Genomic DNA, 22,272 nt, shown 5'->3' with positions numbered 1-22,272 from the left:
GATAGTTTTCAGTGAGAGGGAGTTCTTCAGTTCCACTAAAATGGGTTAAGGAGAAATCCACTGAATGGCAGGGATTTTTAATAGAATAGTTAAGAATCAGCGAGCATTCAAGATACAGTTAAACTAACAATTACTTCAACATAAATGGAACCACTGATTGCTTGCTGTATAATAGAAAGCTCAGTAGTGTATGATTGATGAATAAAATAGCTGATTTCTGGGAGAAGAATTGAACATTCTTACTGTATCATGGAGGACAATTGTTATCTCCCCATTATCTTCCCAGTGAAAATGTAGGGGATGGAGAGGGATTTTATTTCATCTTGTCACAACTAGGATGTATAGGAAAAGTGTGTTTGCTCACATCACTCAAGAAAATAATGTTCCACCCATTCTTATATCATAACAACATGTCACATTGTTGTAAGCAAACACAGATTTTGAACTGTCTTGTTAAGTATGATCTCTTCAGCTTTAGAGCGGTGATACTGGATGAGCCTTCTATATTTCTGGAGACACTGGATGGGGTGGGAAGGGAGAACCCTGACTTATGATTTTTTAAATAGAAAGATAGAATCTGGTTAAAAGCCTGAACAGTTGCCCTGAATCATGAACATTACCTTAAGTGTTGGACTCAGTATGGTTAGTTGTCTTCCTAAATGATTTTTGTTACAGCCTCTATTGAAATATAGTATGGACAAAGTTCTCTAGCATGGAATGCTGCTATTATATTTCTTCCTTACTTGCTTGGAAGATGTATTGGACCAGAACAAAAAGACCTTGACATATGATCTGGGAAAGTAAGAGGCACTGACCATTAACAATTATTGCTCTAGGAGTGTTTCCTGCCTTTTAGCAACAGCAATAAAATTGACCTTCGAACAATGAACGCAAGAGATGCCATTACAGAATGTCAGAACTACAGCTGCTCTTATAAAGGATTGCACACATTTCTCTACATTTCACAATTGCTACTTCAGAGATCCCATTTTCTTAATTTAAAGAATTTCCTTTTACATTTCTTCTGGATCAAATATATCTTCCTCCTTGACACTTTTACAAGAAATTGGGATTGCTTTCTTTGCCCAGAAAAAATGAAATTATTGTTGCAGACTGCTGCACAAATGGCAATATTCCATAAGATACTGCAGCAAAAATTCTTGATTAAAATACTGTGATCAGTGGTTGTTCTGTTTTAGCAAATGATATAAAGCAGTGGCATTTGTGATTCTTGCCAAAGCCAGAAGAAATCCTGTCTTCTATGAATGCTGTGGTATGGGCAGTCTGGATCCTTTATACCTCCAGAAATTATTTAACCTGTAACCATCAACCCCACAGCAACTGCTATACCTATTCTAAGCCAGCAATACCAGTATGGCTTTGGGATGTAATTATTCACTAATATTATTATTGAAGAAAACTATGAATATTTAAAAAGAAATGTTCTTTCCACTGTGAGGATGTCACTGAACATGGTGCAGTTCAAGGCTTATTCTGTACAAAATATGCATGCAAGTTTGTAGTTCAGAAAACATTTTGCATAGAAGATGACATTTTCTGCACATTAAATATTGACTGTTTAATAATTATGTGATCTTAAGATAGATTTGCAATCTTGTACCTACTGGGGATTCTTATTGATCCTTAATGACCCACAAAACAACTATTTAGCTTGGCAGTGTCCCAGCTGAAGCATTTGCAAGGCTCTTCAAACTGAAGCAATGGAACATGTCTATATTGCTCTTAACATCTTAACATATTAGAGAGATGGGCCAAAACTAACAAAATGAAGTTCAACAGGGACAAATGCAAGATACTCCCCTTAGGCAGAAAAAATGAAATGCAAAGATACATAATGGGGGACTCCTGGCTCGACAGCAGTACGTGTAAAAAAGATCTTGGAGTCCTCGTGGACAACAAGTTAAACATCAATCTTATTCCAGCAATAATTACCCAGATTCCAACACTTGTCTTATATCCAATTTTACCATTTGATGGTTCAAATTACAAGAATGTGCTTTAGATATGAAAAAAGGATTCACTTGCCATAAATATATGGTCAGACAGTGCCTCCATAATGTCATACAACTTGGATCATAATGGAAGCAACAGATCTTGTGTGGGATTAAAAAATTATTGATATGCTTTCTCACTTTATAAAAGGGTGTGAAATGTGTTAAATCATTAGAGTGGATGTGGATGGTTGAATTTGTGGGTGTAGTATCAATAGATATAGAGGTTCAACTCTATTTGATTGAAGCCAAGAGATACATAGGCATATCTCTTGACTTTTCCCTTAATCACAGAAATTTCCTGGTCTGCTTTTTCCTCAGTCAGGGCAGAAACAATTGTTTCTGGATTTACATCATTTCAACAATCAAAGATTATAGTTACTTATAATGTCCAAATGTATGGAGAGATACAGAAGGTTAACTGCAATTACTTTTTTCTTGCAAAAAAAAGTTATATTAACACAAATATATTCAACACAGATTCCTAAGACTATGAAGGCTGAATTAACTTGTTTTCTTGACAGTTGTGATGGAGTTTCTTATTTCAACATACTTGTGTTTGGTTCCAGTTTGGAATCAAAAGAACTGTATTTGATTTCTTTCCCTTCCCTCTCTTCCCATTTTATTTGCTTTTTAATTCTGTATATTGATTCATTTTTTGTGCAAGTGTGACATGCAAAAATTCATTAGCAACAAATAGATGCCTATCAGTGCACTTCTTTAAAATGTTATTACAGAGAAAAGGACACCACAACTTTCCCAAGCCTATGCAATTACATTTGATAATTAGCTGTAGACATTTGCATTGCACATGAAACTTGTTAGCTCTTTTGTTAAAAGGTTAACACTCTAAATGATGTGTTCCGAACACTCTTAACAATGCACTTAATTTAGATTAAACAGATTAATATGCACTATATAAATGTTAGCTTATTTTCGTGAACATATTCATTAAGCTATAAGTGTGATGGTAGGCTATAAAAGGAAAGCGTGTAATCAGTGGGAATGAAAGTGGATTTCAAGAAGAGATAATGTCAGGACAGTGTTGCTAAAGCAGGCCACTGTTCCTAAAAACCAAACAACTCCTCTACACTCCTTGAATATCTGATAGTTGGAGAATGGACATATGATAAAAGTCTTGTTGAAATTCTTTTTTCTTACCACCAAAGTCTTTCATGTTCTCTTCCACTGCAGAAACCCCTATATACTTTAAAATTTCATTTTAATGAAATTTGGCAGCAATTCTATTACCACGTCTCATCAGCTAGCTTCTCCTATTTGACAATTCCCACATGAATGCTTTTTGTAGATCACAAATTATTTGACTACTTAAATGAGAAGCAGATGGTGATCCTTCTTCTCAGGAAAGGTGCATTGTGCCCAAAGTCAGTCCTGCTATTCTGGCACTTATGGCAGTTAATTCCACAAGCCCCTCTCTTCATCTCTGACAACATATATACAATAATATCAAAGTAATAATTACATAGTGCTTTGTATTTCAAAATACAAACACAGCCTGAAAAACAACAACACCTAGTCAATGTTTTCAATACATCATGATATTTTGGTGCTAAATTCGTAAATACAGTAATTACTACATACCATAACTGCGTATTGAACTACTTTTTCTGTCAAATTTGTTGTATAACATGATGTTTTGGTGCTTAATTTGTAAAATCATAACCTAATTTGATGTTTAATAGGCTTTTCCTTAATCCCTCCTTATTATCCTACATATTCACTTATCCAACTTTCTGCCGGCCCGTTTATGTTGGATAGGTGAGACTCTACTGTAAGTACATGATGCTTTACTCAAGATAGGTAAGGTGGAAAAAGGCTGTTTGATACTGTCTAGAACCACATTAATTTCACAAGATACTCTGCATTTTGGGCCAGTGTAAATAATTGTGCTGCTTCTTATTTGGGAAGCAGCAGCTGCCTTTTACACTGCCATGCTGCTTCCCCCATGCTCATGCAGTCTGGGGACAGGGAGTGGTGCCTACATCGTTTTGCAGTTTTGGGCATTCTGGTGCCCACTATGAAAAAATGGAGGTGTTCAGCATTTTGGATACTACCTGGCAGTGACCCCTCCTAAATAGAATAGTACTTACTTCTACTGAGTAGCTTTATTAGGATTGCACTAATTATGTCATACAAGAAACTAAACATTTACCATAGTAAAAATCAAATCAAATAAACAAGGTTTTGTGTTTTCTTTTGTTTTGCTTTTAAATGTGACAAATGTAAACTCCATAAAATTGCAAATGCATTCCAACAATGAATACCAATTCATTGCATTCTTCTTGCTATGCACTATTAGTTTATGTGCTATTTGAAATGCAAAGCCAAATGAGACACCACTGAAAACTTTATGTAAGCAGAAGAGTCTTTATGAATAATTGCATAAATTGTATTTTCACTCAATCTGGGATTTTAGAATCACACTTCTCATTTTAAAGCTTAGAAATAGCACCTGCTATTAATTTTTTAAAAAGTTTTTACTGCATGCCAGAACTCAATTTATTCCTGTACTGCAGCAGCAAATTCACACAATCGCCTTGGAACATTCTGTTTGATGGGTCTCCTATGTGATACAAATAAGAAGCATCTTCTGTTAACAACAAAAGTATTCAATTACTGGGCCCAATGACTTGTTGAAAGGATTTTAGAAGCCCTGGGGATGTTATATCAAACATATCATTTGTAGATCTAGCTTCATAATTGAAGTGTGTTTTATTGGGAAATAAAATAAGCTTGCAAGCAACAAGATCAGATAACGGGGAATTCAGATACTGAGTATACATTCTTCCATATGAGGATCTACTTTATGAATTTAAGGGTGTGTGCAAAATTTGCCACATTGAATCAATCGAACCTGGAAAGTAGGGTTTCAATCTTGTCTGAGTTTTAGTCTGAATTTTAAGCAAGGTGTGCAACATGTTGAAGTCTGTTTCCAGAATATGTTCTGTATATAGGATAGGACCCTTAAAGGTCAGACAAGAAAACCAGACTGGACTATTTTGCACCAAGCAGAACTGGACCCTCCTTTGCTCTATAATAATAATAATAATAATAATAATAATAATAATAATAATAATAATAATGATAATAATAATAATAATAATAATAATAATAATAATAATAATAATACCACCTCCCTGCAGTAAAGAACTGGTGGGATCACAAACCTGTAAAAGTATTGGAGAATGAGCACGCAAAGATATTGTGGGACTTCAGAATCCAGACTGACAAAGTTCTGGAACACAACACACCAGACATCACAGTTGTGGAAAGGAAAAAGGTCATTGATGTTGCCATCCCAGGTGACAGTCGCATTGATGAAAAACAATAGGAAAAACTCAGCGGCTATCAGGAACTCAAGATTGAACTTCAAAGACTCTGGCAGAAACCAGTGCAGGTGGTCCCGGTGGTGATGGGCACACTGGGTGCCGTGCCAAAAGATCTCAGCTGGTATTTGCAAACAATAGACATTGACAAAATTACAATCTGCCAACTGCAAAAGGCCACCCTACTGGGCACGCATCATCTGAAAATACATCACACAGTCCTAGACACTTGGGAAGTGTTCGACTTGTGATTTTGTGATACGAAATCCAGCATATCTATCTTGCTTGCTGTGTCATAATAAAATAATAATTTATTCTTATACCCCACCAACATTTCCCTAAAGGGACTTGGGGCGACTTACATATGGGACAGAAAGTCCAAGCAGAAATAAAAGCAAACAATCTATTACAGCAAAATCACCACTAAAATAAAATAAGAACATTGTAAAATACAACAATCCATATAAAACACAATTAAAACATAAGAGAAAAAACACTGAGGCTCCACCAGATAGTTTCCAACAAAACCAATGAAAGCAATACCAACCAATCAAACCAACATAGATAGTATTCAGCCTTTACTCAGGAATTCTTAGCTGAATCTGTCATTGTAGATCATCCGTTGATCTAGATTACCTCCAAAGAATATTTGAAGCCAAAATGTATTATTCTATGACACCACCATTGTCCTAATCCACCCAAGAAATTCCAAGGTTGAAGCACAAGCACTTGAAATGTGATTTTCCACAAACATGTAGAGAGAGCACACCCCTTTAACTATAAAAGGAACAAAATTGTTACAGTTCCACCACAACATCAGGAAAGCTACCTATCACTGAGTTGCTAATAGAACATACTATAATTTTATTTTCCTTGTTGGAAAAAAAAGAATAAGTTATCAGTAACTAGGTAGTTGTCTCCAGACTTCCTTCCAATAGGTTGCAAGGTTTGGAGACTGGGAGAGAAGACTACATTTAGAACCATTCAGTCTTTGGCTGAGGGTTACTGATATAAAAACAAACAAAAAGACTGGAGCAGTACTTTTAAAATATTTGGAAGGATAAAAGGGAAAGTGGACTGTCTGGGGCCAAAACATTTGAGAACTACTGATCCAAAGGATCAAAGTTTGTAGGACCTGGAATCTCTGGACAGAAATTGAGATGGCCAGTTTAAAAACAAGGCAAGTTTTGTATGTATCAGACTATGACAAATTATCTTAATCACAGCTAATTTGCAATGCTATCCAGAAGAGACAGCCTCGGGATAGGAAGGTGAACTGAAATTCATTCAATTCATTTACTTTCAGTGCATCTCATGCAAATCCTTTAAGTCCTCTTAATTGCAGGTCTGTTTTTTTGATCTTCTGTGCATCTAATTTTCATAAAAGCCTTTCTTTTTGAGAATCATCAAAATGGCCACATCTTTGTATTAAAACTCAGTTTCTAAATAAGACAGATGGGAACCTTTCACAGGAGGCATATATGAGCTGAGTAAAAAGCTAAATAATTTTGGATCTCACTCAGGAACATAGATTTTGATGCAAATTTGACAAATAAACCACTATGCAGCTATATAAGTAAAATTGAAATGTCAAATGCATAGGCAATGCATTCTGTCTGAAACTGTAAAAAAAAAAAAACATTTCAAGTCTTACCAGTTTGGAAACATGTTTCTAACAGATAATGACTTTGATTACATTCAAATGAGAATTAGTCTAGATATTCTTTGCCTTTTGATATATCACAATTGGAGGGAAAATAGTAATAATAGACTAGTCAATTCTTGTCAACTTAGCTTTCTCTTGAAAAAATGGAAACAATCTAAAATAATTGTGATCTCTGGAATGGAAAACACACACATGGACACTTTTATGGAAATGTATTTATTTCTTTTCAAAAGAGAAAAAGAGAGAGGCAGAGCAAGACATGCGGTTTAAACTGCAGTGAATGTAAGAGCAAAGCCTGTAATTTCGGGAATCACATACTTTTTTCCTTGGAAATCAATTTAAAAGATTGTAAATTCAGAAGATCATGTTATGTATGGCTCTACTTAGCTGCTATATAAAACTCAGTACCACTAAGTAATGCTAAGGAATATTTTTAGATCTCAGGAAAGAAATATAACCCTACTTATTAGCATGGTAACCTAATTTAGACTATAGGCTAAGAGATATAAAGCAATAATTAAAAACTAAAATGTCCTTAAATAGCAATTCTGGTGGCAAACTGAAGGAAAACAGTATTTAAGGCACATTGGAAGTGGAATAAACAGGCAACCCACTGATATTCTGCCCTTCACCAATTTGCACATTCAAGTTTTAAGATATTTGTACCCATCTTGTCTCATTCAAAAAAATTGAGCATACGGATTGCTGCAGAATGGTGATAGCTCACTTTTTTATTATTTTCTCTCTATTGGAAAATAAAATATTTATCAATTAATTTATTTAAATCTACTGATTTTGTGAAACACTTGCTTAGAACTCACACCTCTAAAATGTTTTGGGAAATGATTCTGTCCAGGAAAATCACTGTTTTTCAACATAGGAATTCAAAATAGCCACAAGTTAAAATACAGATAGATAGATTTTTATAGAAGTGTTTTTTTCTCGGTACCTTTACATGTTAGATTTATTTTGGTATGAAATTACTGTTTTTTATTTTAAAAAATCCAGAAAAGAATCCCCATACACAGTTGCCCGGAAATAATGTTTTAACACAAATCACTACAACTTTTATTACCCTCTCCCAATATTTCTGTGTAATGAATTTTCTATAACCACTCCAAAATGTGTGAAAATAGAGTCAGAACTTGGCAAAGGCACGTGCTTTTTTGTAACTATGTTTCCTACACATCAATCAGGAAAGAAAGAACAGAAAATTATTTTTTTTTCCAAAACCCAAAGAATCCACACATCCCAAATATATATTTATTTGCTTTCTCTTATTTTTTTTAAACCTGGAAAAGCTCCCAGAGCAGTTTGCAGATATAAAAACCGAGATAGCTCTTGCTAACAGTCTGAAAGACATCTAAAAACAGCAAAAGAAATTGAGACAAATGAGAGAAAATGCAAACTCTATCACCAGAGTATTGGTACTAATCTGGAATCAAGCACAATGGAAAGTCTGTTGCTTTCTTGTTATACCATGGAGCAAATGATTAAAACTTTAGGAAGAAATTTCATCTTAATATTAGAAAGAACTTCTTGATGGTAATATACTACTTTGGAGTGTGATGTCCTGTCAAGAATTCTTTGATTGTATATTCCTGCATGGTGCAGGGTTGGATTCAATGGCATTTGCGGTCTCTCCCAAAACTATGATCCTTTAAGAAGAGAAATAAATGAACTGCAAACAAGAAGAACATGGGAGGAGAGAGGGCAGTGTTGAAGACATGTATATTCCACTTGACTGATTTGCTGAACATTTTTGATGAGCTTTATTTACAAGAGATAAGCACAAGACTGCTGGTTTTTTTGATAATATGTTGTGCCTGTTGATTACATAATTATATCATTAATCTCTGTATAGTTCACATTATAGTCTCTTAACTGCTATGAATACTATATTGGCAAAGGGAGGAAAAAAGGCTTAATACACATTAGATCAGATTTTGTAAAGGAACCTGAATGGTTAATTTCATCTTCCATTTTTGTTGGGCTAGTATTGGGACAACTGAGTATCATGTTGGTGTTGGAGAACAGTGGGTTTTCTTTCTTTTTATTATTCCCCCTTTCCCCAAAATATAGGCACTTTACCAAGATCATTATTATCTATTTTCATATCACACTTATTTCTTTTTTCAAACAAGCTAGCTTGAGCCAAAGCATGTGATAAAAATGTAAGAGTTGTTTCATTTAATGTGAATGGATAAGGGTCACCTCCAAAGCAATACAGAGTTGTGAAAGTAATAACAGAACAAAATCCTGATATAATCCTGTTTCAAGAGATACATACAAAACAAGGAAAGAAAAACAACTGTGATTACCTCCTCAACTTTTAAATAATTTGTTGCGCACAGAAGAGCAAAAGTATAGGGTGGCCATTTTATTAATGAAACCCTGTCATTTAGGAGTAGTAGGAGTGCTAGAAGATAAGGATGGTAGACTAGCTACTAATTCTTCTTTAAGTAAATTTTTAAATAGTCCTGAAATCTCCCAGGCAATCATCATTGGCTTAGAAGGGAACCTTGAAATAGGAATGAGAAAGAGTATGGGTATTCTTTATATTTCTAACTGCATTTCTCATCAGCCTTAACAATGCTAGCCTATAGTGAGAGACAAAAGAATTAGAGTGCAAAAACTTTTTGAGGACCCCTTATTTCAGGATCCCAGTCACTACCAGCAATAGACATGTGAGCATGTGCGTGCGCATATAGGATGTGATGTGACACTGAGGAGGAGAATGTGAGCCAAATCCTCCCTGACTCTATGTAGTGCAGTTCACCACTCAATGACGCTATCTTTATTTTAAAAAAAACAACAGAGAAATGTTTATTTATAGGTTCTTTAGCACAATAAGCATATCTTGTTACAAGGTTTCTTTCTTCAGTTCCACTTGTATATAATATAGATAATATCTTTCACTCTTTAACACCAATAAACCGACAGAAACTTTGTCTCAACAGTATTTCTTTTCCTCAGCTTTACCCAGCTGGGTATTTATCTAAATAAATCCTTTTTATACTTCAATACAGCATTAGTAGTTGCACACTTAAACACATATACTCTTCCCTCTAGCACACAGGCTAGAAACTAAGCTAAACTCACAGAAGTGTGTCTAGAAGCACTGGCAACGGTAATCCATGCAACAGTCACCACTAGGTTGGATTATTGTAACGCTTTATATGCCGGCCTTCCGAAGATAAAAACCCAGAAGATCCGAATGGTCCAAAATGCGGAGGCCAGGCTGCTAGCGTGATCATCTATAAGATCCCATATTACACCGATTCTGAAACAACTGCATTGGCTACCAATAAAACATCGGATCTCTTACAAGATACTGATCCTGACATTTAGAGCTCGAAATGGCCAAGGACCACTATATCTTAGGGACCACCTCATTCCTTTTTTCCATCAGTGGTCACCTCGATCCTCCCAGGAAAATCTCCTATACGTACTGGGCCCTAGGGAGGTACACCTGTAAGCTACAAGGCATAGAGCCTTTTCGACCTATGCTCCAATTCTGTGGAAACCATTGCCTCCATATATTAGAGCAATGTTGGAGTTGCGACCTTTTGTAAAAGTACTCAAGACTTGGCTGTTTGGTTGTGCATTTAAGTAAATCAGATCTCATTTGCCAAATAGTCACTGTTGAATGTTTTTATGTTGAATGTTTTTATATTGTGGAATGATATTTTAAATTGTAAGTCGCTCAGAGCACTCTGGTGGAGAGCGACTAATTAAGAAATAAAGTGAAGTGAAGTGAAGTGAAGAAGTGAAGAAGTCTTTCTTCTAGCTTCCCTCGCTAGAACCTGAACATAACTGAACTCTTTTTAAAATATTCCCTCCTTTTTCATCCAGCCAGCTCCACCCCTCTCCCACCAGCCTCCAAATAGTTACATTTCTATAGAAGCAGCTATGTTACCATGGCGACTCACAGCCAATCAGAAGTAACTAACTCCTGCCTATCTTTACTATTAAACCAACAATAAATAACATAGACAAAATTCCCCAATAAAATAAGGCTTTCCGTTACACCATGCAATACAGTTGAAGAAATTTATGACAGCCATTCAAAAGACCAGCTCCCTTGATTGGCTCAAAAACAGTCAAACCAGGATGTGGGCTTTTGTTAGCTAGGGAACCCCACTGACATCAGAGGTGGATAACTTTTCAATAACTTTAAAGCATCGGTTCTTTTTATTGCAATTTTCAGTGTGAGAGGGTATATCAGAACCTTTACACAAAGAATGACATTAGACATATAGACATACAGATTCTATTGGATTCACAAACAACCTATTACATTGGCTAACAAACAGACAAAGGGGGGTTACATTTTTATTCAGCATTCACACACACGTTCTTGCATTCATCCTTTGTATATACCCAAATATTACCATATTCTTTCCCCCTCCTTGGAAAAGCGCCTGCTTAGGCCAGACCCTGCTTCCTCTGCAGCCTGCAAACACACAGTTCCAAAACATCAAAACATCAAAACTTCAAAACTCCAAAAAGAACATGACTCCAAAATGCATTCTTTCCTCTTCCGTTGAGAAAAGGAGGCCCCAAAAGTGACCAGCAAATCTGTCACTCCCATACCCATCGCCACTGAGCATGGCAGGTGAACAGCCTCTCTGTCACAATTTCTGGATTGTCATAAGGTCACTTATATAGTAATATTTTACTTATCTTGTCCCAAAGTTGTAAATCATCCTGGAATATCTCAGTTTCCTGGACCAGATGTTGATTTTTTTTATTGGTGTTAGCCTTGTGTTGTCTTCCTTCTTGTAAATGTTTCCTTAACTTGAAAGAACCATTGTTTCTACCCCAAAAGTTCATCAAGTTATCAAATGTTGACAGATGTAAACATTTCTCTTATCACTGTCACAGTTCTTATCACAGTTAGCAGGCAGGTCAACTATTTCAGGTCTCATTAGCAACTTTTAATTACGATTCAGCAAGCAGATAGTTAGTCATTGCAGGCCTTAATCTTCAGACTGGTGTCTTCAAAATTATTAACTTTTCTTCCTCCCTCCCTCCCTCCCTCCCTCCCTTCCTTCCTTCCTTCCTTCCAGTTCATTCATACCTTATATCATATAAAATCCAGATTTATCAAATCTGCACATCACATTTTTGTGACAACAGTTCATATCTGATTTTTCCAAAATATCAAAGTCCCCTTGTTCATGTTTCATCAATAAATCATATCCATGAATATAGTCATAAGCGAAAACTCAGAGTGCTTAATTAGGGTGAAACTCTCTGGGTGAGGGGATTTGGGTTTAGCCCATTGTGTTAGGTACATTTCCTTTCCACCGCCCCAGAGCTTTGGACTTGGTAGATGATTGATTTAATCCTTTCAGGAATATCCAGACTCCAATTGATTGCAGAGATGAACTGTTGTAAAATGCTGAGCTGCGGAACCTTTGCAACTGTGGAAGTTATATTAATTAAAATATATATTTAAAAGAAATAATATGTTTAATTCATTCTTTTGGGAGGAAGGTTGAGTTTTTTTTACCACATCCCCAACAGATGACCATCCAGCCTCTGCTTAAAATTTTCAAGAGAATCAGATGCCATCATGCTCCAAGGCACCATATTCCACTGCCAGGCAGCTCTTACCACCAGGAAGTTCTTCCTAATGCTTAAGCAGAATATCTTTTCCTGCAATTTGAATCCATTGCTCTGTGCCCAAGCCTCCAAGCATGCCCTCTTCTCAGTGTGGCATCCTTTGAAATATTTAAATATGGCTATCATGTCTCCTCTCAGTCTTCTTTTCTCCAAGTTAAACACACCCAGCTCCTTAAGCCAATCTTCATATTTTACAGATATGTAAATGTTATTCTTGGTTCACATGGGGACTTGTGTATGAAAAGCATTTTGAAGTCTGAAACATAATTGAAAAATGTACTAACACTCTCGCAATCTTTCCTAATGGGAATAAAATGTGTCTTTGTTCGTTCATCCATACTTTCATAAAATAAATGAAGATCGCCATCTCTTTTTGCAGGAGAACAACATTATGAAGGTCCCAGTTTCCCATCCCTCTTTAAGTCCATCCACACAATTCATCTGAAAATCCATTATTTCATTTTTCAGAGGCCACCAATCATCTTATTGGTGCTATAAGTATAATGATGCAGTGTAAACAGTCTCAATGACATAGAGAAGTCATTGACAATTCTACTACTGTCCGATAAAGAAAACGATGTTGTAAAACGTGTAGACTGAGATCTGATTTTCTAAATTTTAACTCATTTTGGCAGGTTTATTTTTTTCTTGATCTGCTGGTTTTCAGAATACCTAAACAATGTACTATGAAGGGCATGGGATGAAGTTTGGTTGCTGTGGAATTAGAAAATCTGATATTTGCCTTTAGTGATATCAAAATTCCCAAGTCATATAAGAAACATGGCTGATTAAATAGTTGCCATTTTAATAAATCAATTAATCAAATCATATTAACTGTACATCTGTATCATAGTAAAATAGATACATGCAATTTCCCAGTCACAATTAGATGAAACACCATCTTTAATATCTCCTGTTTTGATAATATACTGGAGGTAGAATAGCCCCCAAAATAAACATTTCACCCAGATTAAATATAAATTAATCTTTACTTTTGCTGATAAAGATTGGCACAGCTGAATCAATTACAGCTTTAGGTAATTAATATATAAATCAGAACAATTAAGCCCTCAGAATTATCACTAATTGAGAGAGGATGAAGCCTAATAATAAAATATAATGTGTGTATGGGAGGAGAGAATGCATACTGTTAAATGTGGTGCTTTTGTGTGGTGGATTTTCCCATTGCCTTGGTTTCCTGTGATGCAACCTTTTAGTTTTCTCATAGTTACTAAGACAATGAAAGATTTCAGTTCAGTTCATGTGCATGTAGATAAGCATTGTTCAGCATTTACCTCTAAACACATTTTACAATGCAGTTTAATGACCCTATTACTAAACTGCACTAATAACATTCCCCGAAGCTCAAATTTATCATCCGATTTACTTCTTTCCAATATTTATGGGTTTTTTGCTTTGATTACTTGTAATTTACGCTACAGTTTCCAGGAAGAAATTTCATATGTATTTGTGGAGTTTTTCCTAAAAAGTACCAAATCTATCTGGATATATTTTACAGGAATCAGAGAAGAAAAAGAAAACATGTTGGGGGTGTGCATTCTTTTGCTATACAATGCAATTTTCCAAACCCTCTAATGAAGTGATTTGATAAGTTTATGTTTAAAATTTGCAGGGAAGGTAACATGCAGTATGAATTTATTCTATTCGCCCCAAACCTTCACTTTGGCTTTAAGCAGTGGGATGTCGCCCCCCCCCCCCCAACAAACACACTTTGTGGTGCTAACTAATGGAATGTGCATTTTCCATTTACTTAGGATGGAAGTTAAAGTACAAGAAGAATCCATCAAGGTGCCCATGTTTTGAGGCAGTATGAGTTGTGATGTATGGTTTCAATTTCTTTCTATTGGGAGGTATAGTTCCAACATTAACCTTTTGCTTTAAAGCATAGGTATTTTGTTCATTTTGAATTGTCCTGTTTTTGAAACTAAAGGAGCACAAAACTTCATGAAAAAAAATCTGTCTTAATGATATAACTATTTCAAGCAAGGTAAATATATTAAAATGATAAAAAACTGTGCCAGACCTTGGAAGCAAAATGTTGCAAGCTCTGTACTAAAACATAATTGGTTACTTCTGAGGGCTAACAAGGTTTTGAACAAGTTAACATTCAATATTAGTTCAGCAAGTAGGAACAAAGTGATTTGCTGTTGAGTGTTAGCAGGAATGTGCAGACCTCTCTTCTGCCTCCTGCCCAGGGTCCTTTGTTGCATTGACAAGTCATTGCAACATTAATTTTACAAGAAAAATGAATTGCCTTTGGAGTGTTTCAGCAGTTTGGTTAGCTCATTAAAAGCTAAAACACAACCTCAGTAGCATATCCTTCACTTCTTCATTGGCCGTAGCAGGATCTGGGAGTTCAATCCTTCCTTTCAGGTACTTTCCTTCAAGACTGCTCTGATCAGACTTTTGTATCTTCTCAGGGCATTTTTGAGTTTCTGTTAGTTATGTCAACAACTACTGCTGTTTCCCCACATTCTCTCCCTTTCCTTGCCCCATAGGACAAAGAAGAGCCTAAATTAGAGATAGAAAAATCTATCCATGTCTCTTTCTTCAACATTTCCTTCATCCCAGGAGAAGAGAAAGATGCTGAATGTTTCTTTTCTTATTATTCCCCAGTGTGTTTTGTAGAAGTTGTACAAAAGTGTACAACATTGTTTTTTTTTCCTGAGGCTGAGTACACACATAGGACAAGCATAAATAAGGTAAAGTGATTCTTCACAAAAAAGCAAACAACCAATTCTACATTGTAAAAAGTGCATGCCACAGTTATCATAGTGTTAAAGCTTTTGCAGAATCTTATAAAAATTAAAGTACTCTCAAGTTTTGGGGAAGAAGAGAAAATGATTTTTTTCAAATCAAATCAAATCAAAATGTTTATTATGATCATAGACCAGCATGGGTGGCTTACAGTCTCATAGAAGCATGTACATAAAATCTAAAAGGCTAAAAAAACCAAAGGTATGTTAAAGGCTAAAACACAAACTCTTTAGAAAAAAGATTGGACAGGGAGATGATTGAAAGGGAGAGGGAGGGAGATTGATGGATGAGTATGAGCATTCAGGGCACAAGTCTAGGGGACTGGGGTGAAAATAACTGATTTACATTTCAGTTAGCTGATAGTTGTATTATTAGCCATTGGATCCAGTCATCAATTGGCAGATTTTAAGTCCTGCTACACAAAACTTGGCAGCATTGTAGGTTATAACTGGATTGGCATCTGACAGCAGCATGCTGGTGCAAAATTGTCCTTACCACAGAAAAACTTCCACTATGGCCACCTGCAACAACGAGAGAGATCAACATTTTTGCCCATATAAGACCAGGAAAGGCCCTAGAAGATTTTATCCCAGCAGAGGCCATCAAGAACAATCTGGATTTCTGGACCCCCATTGTTCCGTCTCCTAGGGGTTTGATTTGCATTTTCTCATAGTTGTAGTAAATAGCACCTGTTTGTTTTTTTCCCAGGGTTGCTGCAGACTCAGCAGCACTCTGACAGTTAGCTATTAGCAGAGATTTGTAACCATTCTGCATAGCCTTTGCTGCTGTAGGCTTGCAAAGTATCTTTTTGTTCTTGAGACCATCCCTTTTCCTGGGGATGAAATCTCCATTTTGAGAAGCCTCTTTTGCTTTTTACAGAAGAGAAAAGAACTCAGATGTGCTTGTGTGGCCAAGCCAGGCCAGCTCAGACAAGCCATCGTAAGTACTGACCTCTTGCCTTTGAAACTGGTGCTGAGCTCAGATAGGAAAAGACCTGTTCTTTCTAATATAGCAACTCAGCACTGGGGCAGAGAATATCTCAGGATTTCTCTACCATTGGAAGAAGCTCCAACTACTTCGTCTCCAAGCTAGCTTTGAGCTTAGATAGGGAAAGACCTGCTCTTTCTAATAAAGCAGCTCAGGGATAGGGAAGAGAGCATCTCAGGATCTCTTTGCCTTTGGAGGAAGTTAGCCCAGCAACTAAGGGGAAAAGCAAGAAAGAAACATCTGCATGATTTTATAAGTTGATTGTTTATATTTGTAACCTTAACTATGTGTGTCAAGTCTGTCAAGGACTTTGAGAAAAATAAAAATCTTGTTTGATGTTCAACTTGAAGTGGCCTTGATTACTGGGATTCCTGAGCTTCGAAGTAAGGCCCCACAGTTCAACCGGGCAAAGAAAGCAGCACATCTTAGTTTATCATAGATGCCCGGGTGTGACGGCATACCCATTGTAGCATCACTCTTCACATGCATCGACAACTATGGCCAAATCCCCAAGGATTGGGGGCTTGTAATCATTGTCCCCGTCTACAAAAGGAAAGGGGAAAAGGATGACCCTGCAAACTACAGACCAATCAGCCTCCTCAATACAATTAGTAAGCTATATGCAAAACATCATCAATGGAAACTCCAGGACTGGCTGGAACAAGAAAGCATACTTTCTGAGGAACAAACTGGATTAAGGGAAGGCCGATCCACCATAGACCAATGTCCAGTACTACAACATCTTGTTGAAAAGTAATCCTTTCAAAATGCATCCTCACTCTATGTTGCCTTCATAGAATTTAAAGCCACCTTTGGCTCCATCTCCCGAGTTAAACTATGGGAAAAATCGACCGATGACTCTACAATCGACCGATGACTTTTCCTAATCCGCCTACTCCATGAAGGGACCTCACTGAAAATTAGATGTTTTTTCTTCTCCTCCCCCCTTCATTTTATTGTGGAGTAATAGGTCACCATGTACATCTGAAATGCAACCTTTCCCTTTGTACATCAAACAGTGAAAAAGATAGTGCATTCCAATGCAGGACTTGTCAATACTGGTGCTCTCTGGCACTGAACACTAAAACTCAAAGTGAGGACTCTTATTGTAATATTATCACACCTTTTTAAAAATTTTCACAGAATATCAGAGGTTTTAGTTATTTCCTACCATATGCAAGAACAGGTTCTGAAATACTAAATGTCAATATGATTAAACAATCTTTTAGCTGTTCCTGCTATTTATTTGTTTGTGCTTAAAAGGACAATAGCTGAGTATATTCATCTTCAGAGGGATAAGTCTGTTTAGCATGGGAAATTAGAATGCAATAGATGGGTCAAAAGTGTAATATTGTCATATCCTTCCCTCCACACTTCTCAACAAAAACCAAAAAAAAAACAAACACAGTGCAGTCAGTGGTGCATTTCCGAACATTTTAATAGCTGACAAGTTCAGTGAACATTACACAAAACAAAAACTTATTTTAGAAGAATGCGCTTCTAAATGTGTCAGCATTGAGTGTCTTCCATGACTGAATATTAATCCTAGTTAATCTCTCCAAGTTACACATTTTATTTTTTCCTGGTTTACAGACTCTCTTCAAACACTGAGATTAAAAGTGTTTGCTCTCATGATTCCATAACATAATGTCATCATTATAAAGCATATGCTTTCATCAACAATTCATCATTGAAGTGTACTGATGAAGGGTAGTATGTGGATTTCATTGGGATTTGTTTCCAGAAATATGTTTATCTCTTGAGAGAAATTGCCTACTTTTCTATCTCTAAAATGTAACACTTGAATGTAGAAAAGGCAACTCGGAAAAAAATTATTGCATCAAATTCTCATTTCAGAATCTGATGAAATCTCATTTGAAACACCACAGGCCCAACTCCAACCTCATATACTGGGATGACTGGGAAGGCCTTCAGTTAACACTATATAGGAGTAAATCCACTTCCTCTGACCATAAGGTCTGCCCAACTGCACACAGTCAACAAGAGAGAGAGAACAAAGTGGGAATACTTCCTCATTTTCCTTCTCTATAGTTTTAGATGAGAGAAAACTCTTCCAGCTCCCGTCACATAGTATGTGATGCAAAGCAAAGCAAATGAATTATTATTATTGTGTGTGTTTGTTGTTTTTAAATTTATGTTGCTGTTTATATGCTTATGTACTATTTGTTTATATGCAGCATAGTGCTTCTGTGAGCCACTCCAAGTCCTTTTAGGGAGATGGTGGTGGGGTATATAATAATAATAATAATAATAATAATAATAATAATAATAATAATAATTTTGTCAATGTCTATTGTTTCCAAATGCCGGCTGAGATCTTTTGGCACGGCACCCAATGTGCCCATCACCACCGGGACCACCTGCACTGGTTTCTGCCAGAGTCTTTGAAGTCCAATCTTGAGATCCTGATAGCAGCTGAGTTTTTCCTGTTGTTTTTCGTCAATGCGACTGTCCCCTGGGATGGTGACATCAATGATCCAAACCTTTTTCTTTTCCACAACTGTGATGTCTGGTGTGTTGTGTTCCAGAACTTTGTCAGTCTGGATTCGGAAGTCCCACAGTATTTTTGCGTGCTCATTTTGAATTGAAGATTGAAGATTGAACTTCAAAGACTCTGGCAGAAACCAGTGCAGGTGGTCCCAGTGGTGATGGGCACATTGGGTGCCGTGCCAAAAGATCTCAGCCAGCATTTGGAAACAATTGACATTGACAAAATTACGATCTGCCAGCTGCAAAAGGCCACCCTACTGGGATCTGCGCGCATCATCCGAAAATACATCACACAGTCCTAGACACTTGGGAAGTGTTCGACTTGTGATTTTGTGATATGAAATCCAGCATATCTATCTTGTTTGCTGTGTCATCATAATAATAATAATAATAATAATAATAATAATAATAATAATAATAATAATAATAAAAAAATATTATTTTCTTACCCACCCCTTCTTGTAGCTCGAGGCAGATTACAACATTGTTAAAAACACAATCATCTAAAAACATTCTACAAAATACACATGTTTAAACGTATTTCTATAAAATGCATATTAAAAAGCAGAACAAAGACACATGTTTTAAATTCATGATTAATACTGGCTGGGTAGAATGATAATTTTCAATCACTAGAAGAAGCAAAGAAACTGAGAAATTACTCCTGGTTGATTTTTTTTTCCACTTCATAATAGTACCTAGATTGGGGTTAGCTGGAAATCCATTTCTAGTATTGAAAGGTGTCTAATGTTAAGTAACATAAGCAGTTGTGCCACCAAGTCTGGAATAATTCATGCTTCTATATGGGCCTTTCTACACTGCCATATAATCCAGAATATCAAGGCATATAATCCACATTATCTGCTTTGAATTGGATTATCTGAGTTTTCACTGCCATATAATCCAGTTCAAAGCAGATAATTTGGATTTTATACAGCTGTGTAGAAGGGGTCTAAGTTTCAAAGACAATACAGTCACCTTTTGCGGGAGAGTGTTAGCAAAGCAGTTCAAGGCCATCACTGATTGCAGCTATAAATATTCATTTTAATTGTATGTTCTTTTTTCACAGGCATCTTCATTTTAAATATACCAGTCCCCCCCCCCCCCCCGCCCCGCACACACACCACTTTTTTTGCTCACTCTTGCTATTTCTGTTGCTGGAAGCTGAGTTCATACTGCCAAAATAATCTGCACTCAATTTACTATTTCCCTTCCTATAGGCAGACAAAAGAACACTGATGAGGCCTCTCCCTGCTTGTGCATTTTTATAGAAGTTTGCCTTGATGAAATATTTTAGACCTCCTGTATCTAGATTCAGATTTATATGCTTTATTAATAAACAATTGGGGGCGGGGGAGAAGACATTCATGTATACACAAAAACAGGATGCAACCATAGACATATTCCCCGAGCACTCAAAAAAACCCTGAACTATATAATATATGTGGTTATAAAACTGAAGGGGGGGCCTTGAATATCCACGAAGCCAGTCCAATATCCAGCTGTGAAAGAATCCCCTGAGAGAAGCATGGTCTCTTTCAAGATGTAATCAAGGTCAGGCTCCAAGAAAGCCATCCAGATGTCTCAGAAATATCAGATTGGAAATGTGCCTCAATGAAATCTGTATTGTGTTATATGTTTCCAATTCAGTTGTGTATATTTACATAAGCTTTGTCTTTTATTTCTCAGTCTGGCACCTATTGTAAATCCCATGATCTCATCCTGGATTATTTCAGACCATTTCCCAAATCATGACCTTTTTCTCCTGAGAGGATCTTCCAAATGGCTCCAACTTCAAATGGACAAATAGCAGCTCTCAATTTTTCCTGCCATAAGGTAGACTCCATGCACCTCCGACATCACAGGGAGTCCCCAGCCAATGATATCTCAGATGCTAGCTCGACCATTTCTGAGCCAATTCAAGGAGGGAGCAGTTCTTCTGAATGGCTGCCAAAGGGGATAAAATGCTTTGTACTGTATTGTATGTTATGTCAGTTCTTTGGAGTGATTATGGTGTTCTAACATCCATCTGGCCAGATGAATAAAACTTCTATTACTGCCTTCAAACTCAGCATATTTTTTCTGGCTTTCAAGGTAGCATGGCATGCCAGGCAACCAACTTACACTGCCCTCTTCTGGCAGATAGCTGGTTTTCAGGAAAAAATGATGACCATCAGATCCTTTCATATTACACAGTTATAGTGCTATGATTCCACATTGTGTCACTGGCTGCAACCTATGAAATCCTGGATTTTGCAGTATGGGGAAATGCTCAAGCAGGAGTGGGCATAGAGAGCATAGTGCAACCTATGTGCTGCATGTGAGCTCTAAACCCAACTTTTGTCCTGTTAGAATCTCACACATTTCCCTAGAGCATTACGTTTTTGCATAGTTTACTCCAAACCATGCAGAAAGCCCATTTAACATGATGAAAACATATGAAAATACTATCCTACATGTAGCCATAGAACACTATTTCAACCTATCTTCCTGTTTTTTTCTCTCTATGCTGTTTCTCCAAAATCCACAGTGAGACTTCCATCTACGGATGACCTCAGTTTGGGTTTGAAGCCACTTCAGGGAAAACCAGTTTTGCTGTGTAGCTAATGATTGACATATACGGAACAGGTATGAGACCAGGAAGGTCAATACACAGTCACAGAATTTGCAGTATCCACAGCTTGACAACCACCAGAAAATGTGCTCCCCCATTTCTGGTCAAGATGCACACCAGCAATCTGGAGGTATAAAAAGTGTGTGGGTGGGTGGGCATAAGGGAAAGTCATTCTTAGCAGTTGAGGTAGTCAATTACCAGTCCCAGGGGGTCAAATAACTCCTGCCACCCAGTTATGCCCTCAGGGCGTTTTCCACAACACACATACTCTCCCTTGTTCTGATTTTTAAAATGCACTGCAGCAGAGCTGTTTAGAAAGAACTGTCTATTCCACAGAGTCGATTCTGCTGTGCAATGTGGTTTAGATTAGGGCTCAGTGAAGTGCATTCAATGATTTAAGACAAACTTTTTCCTGACTTTGCTCAATGTGTTTTAGATGCCTTGATTAACACTGCACGACACGCTAGCAGCATGTGTTTTGTAGCTGCCATGAATTGAAGTTGTTTCCAAGGTGCATTAAATAGTCAATATAGATATGCCTTAAAAGGTATTGTAGAAGAAATATGAAGTATTTGGGCTTTTGTGTGAAGGGGGTCAAGGGGGAAATTGCTCATCCCTCATTAGGGTTCTCTAGTTGAGAATTCTAAATATTTTCTCTGAAACTTCCAATCCCAAAATCTCTAAAGAGGAAACCATGGTAATTAAAATGAAACCATAGTGCTGCGA

The sequence above is a fragment of the Anolis carolinensis genome, chromosome 4, assembly GCF_035594765.1.
Source record: "Anolis carolinensis isolate JA03-04 chromosome 4, rAnoCar3.1.pri, whole genome shotgun sequence".
Classification (NCBI taxonomy): Eukaryota; Metazoa; Chordata; class Lepidosauria; order Squamata; family Dactyloidae; genus Anolis; species Anolis carolinensis.
Note: the sequence above shows the minus strand (reverse complement) of the source record.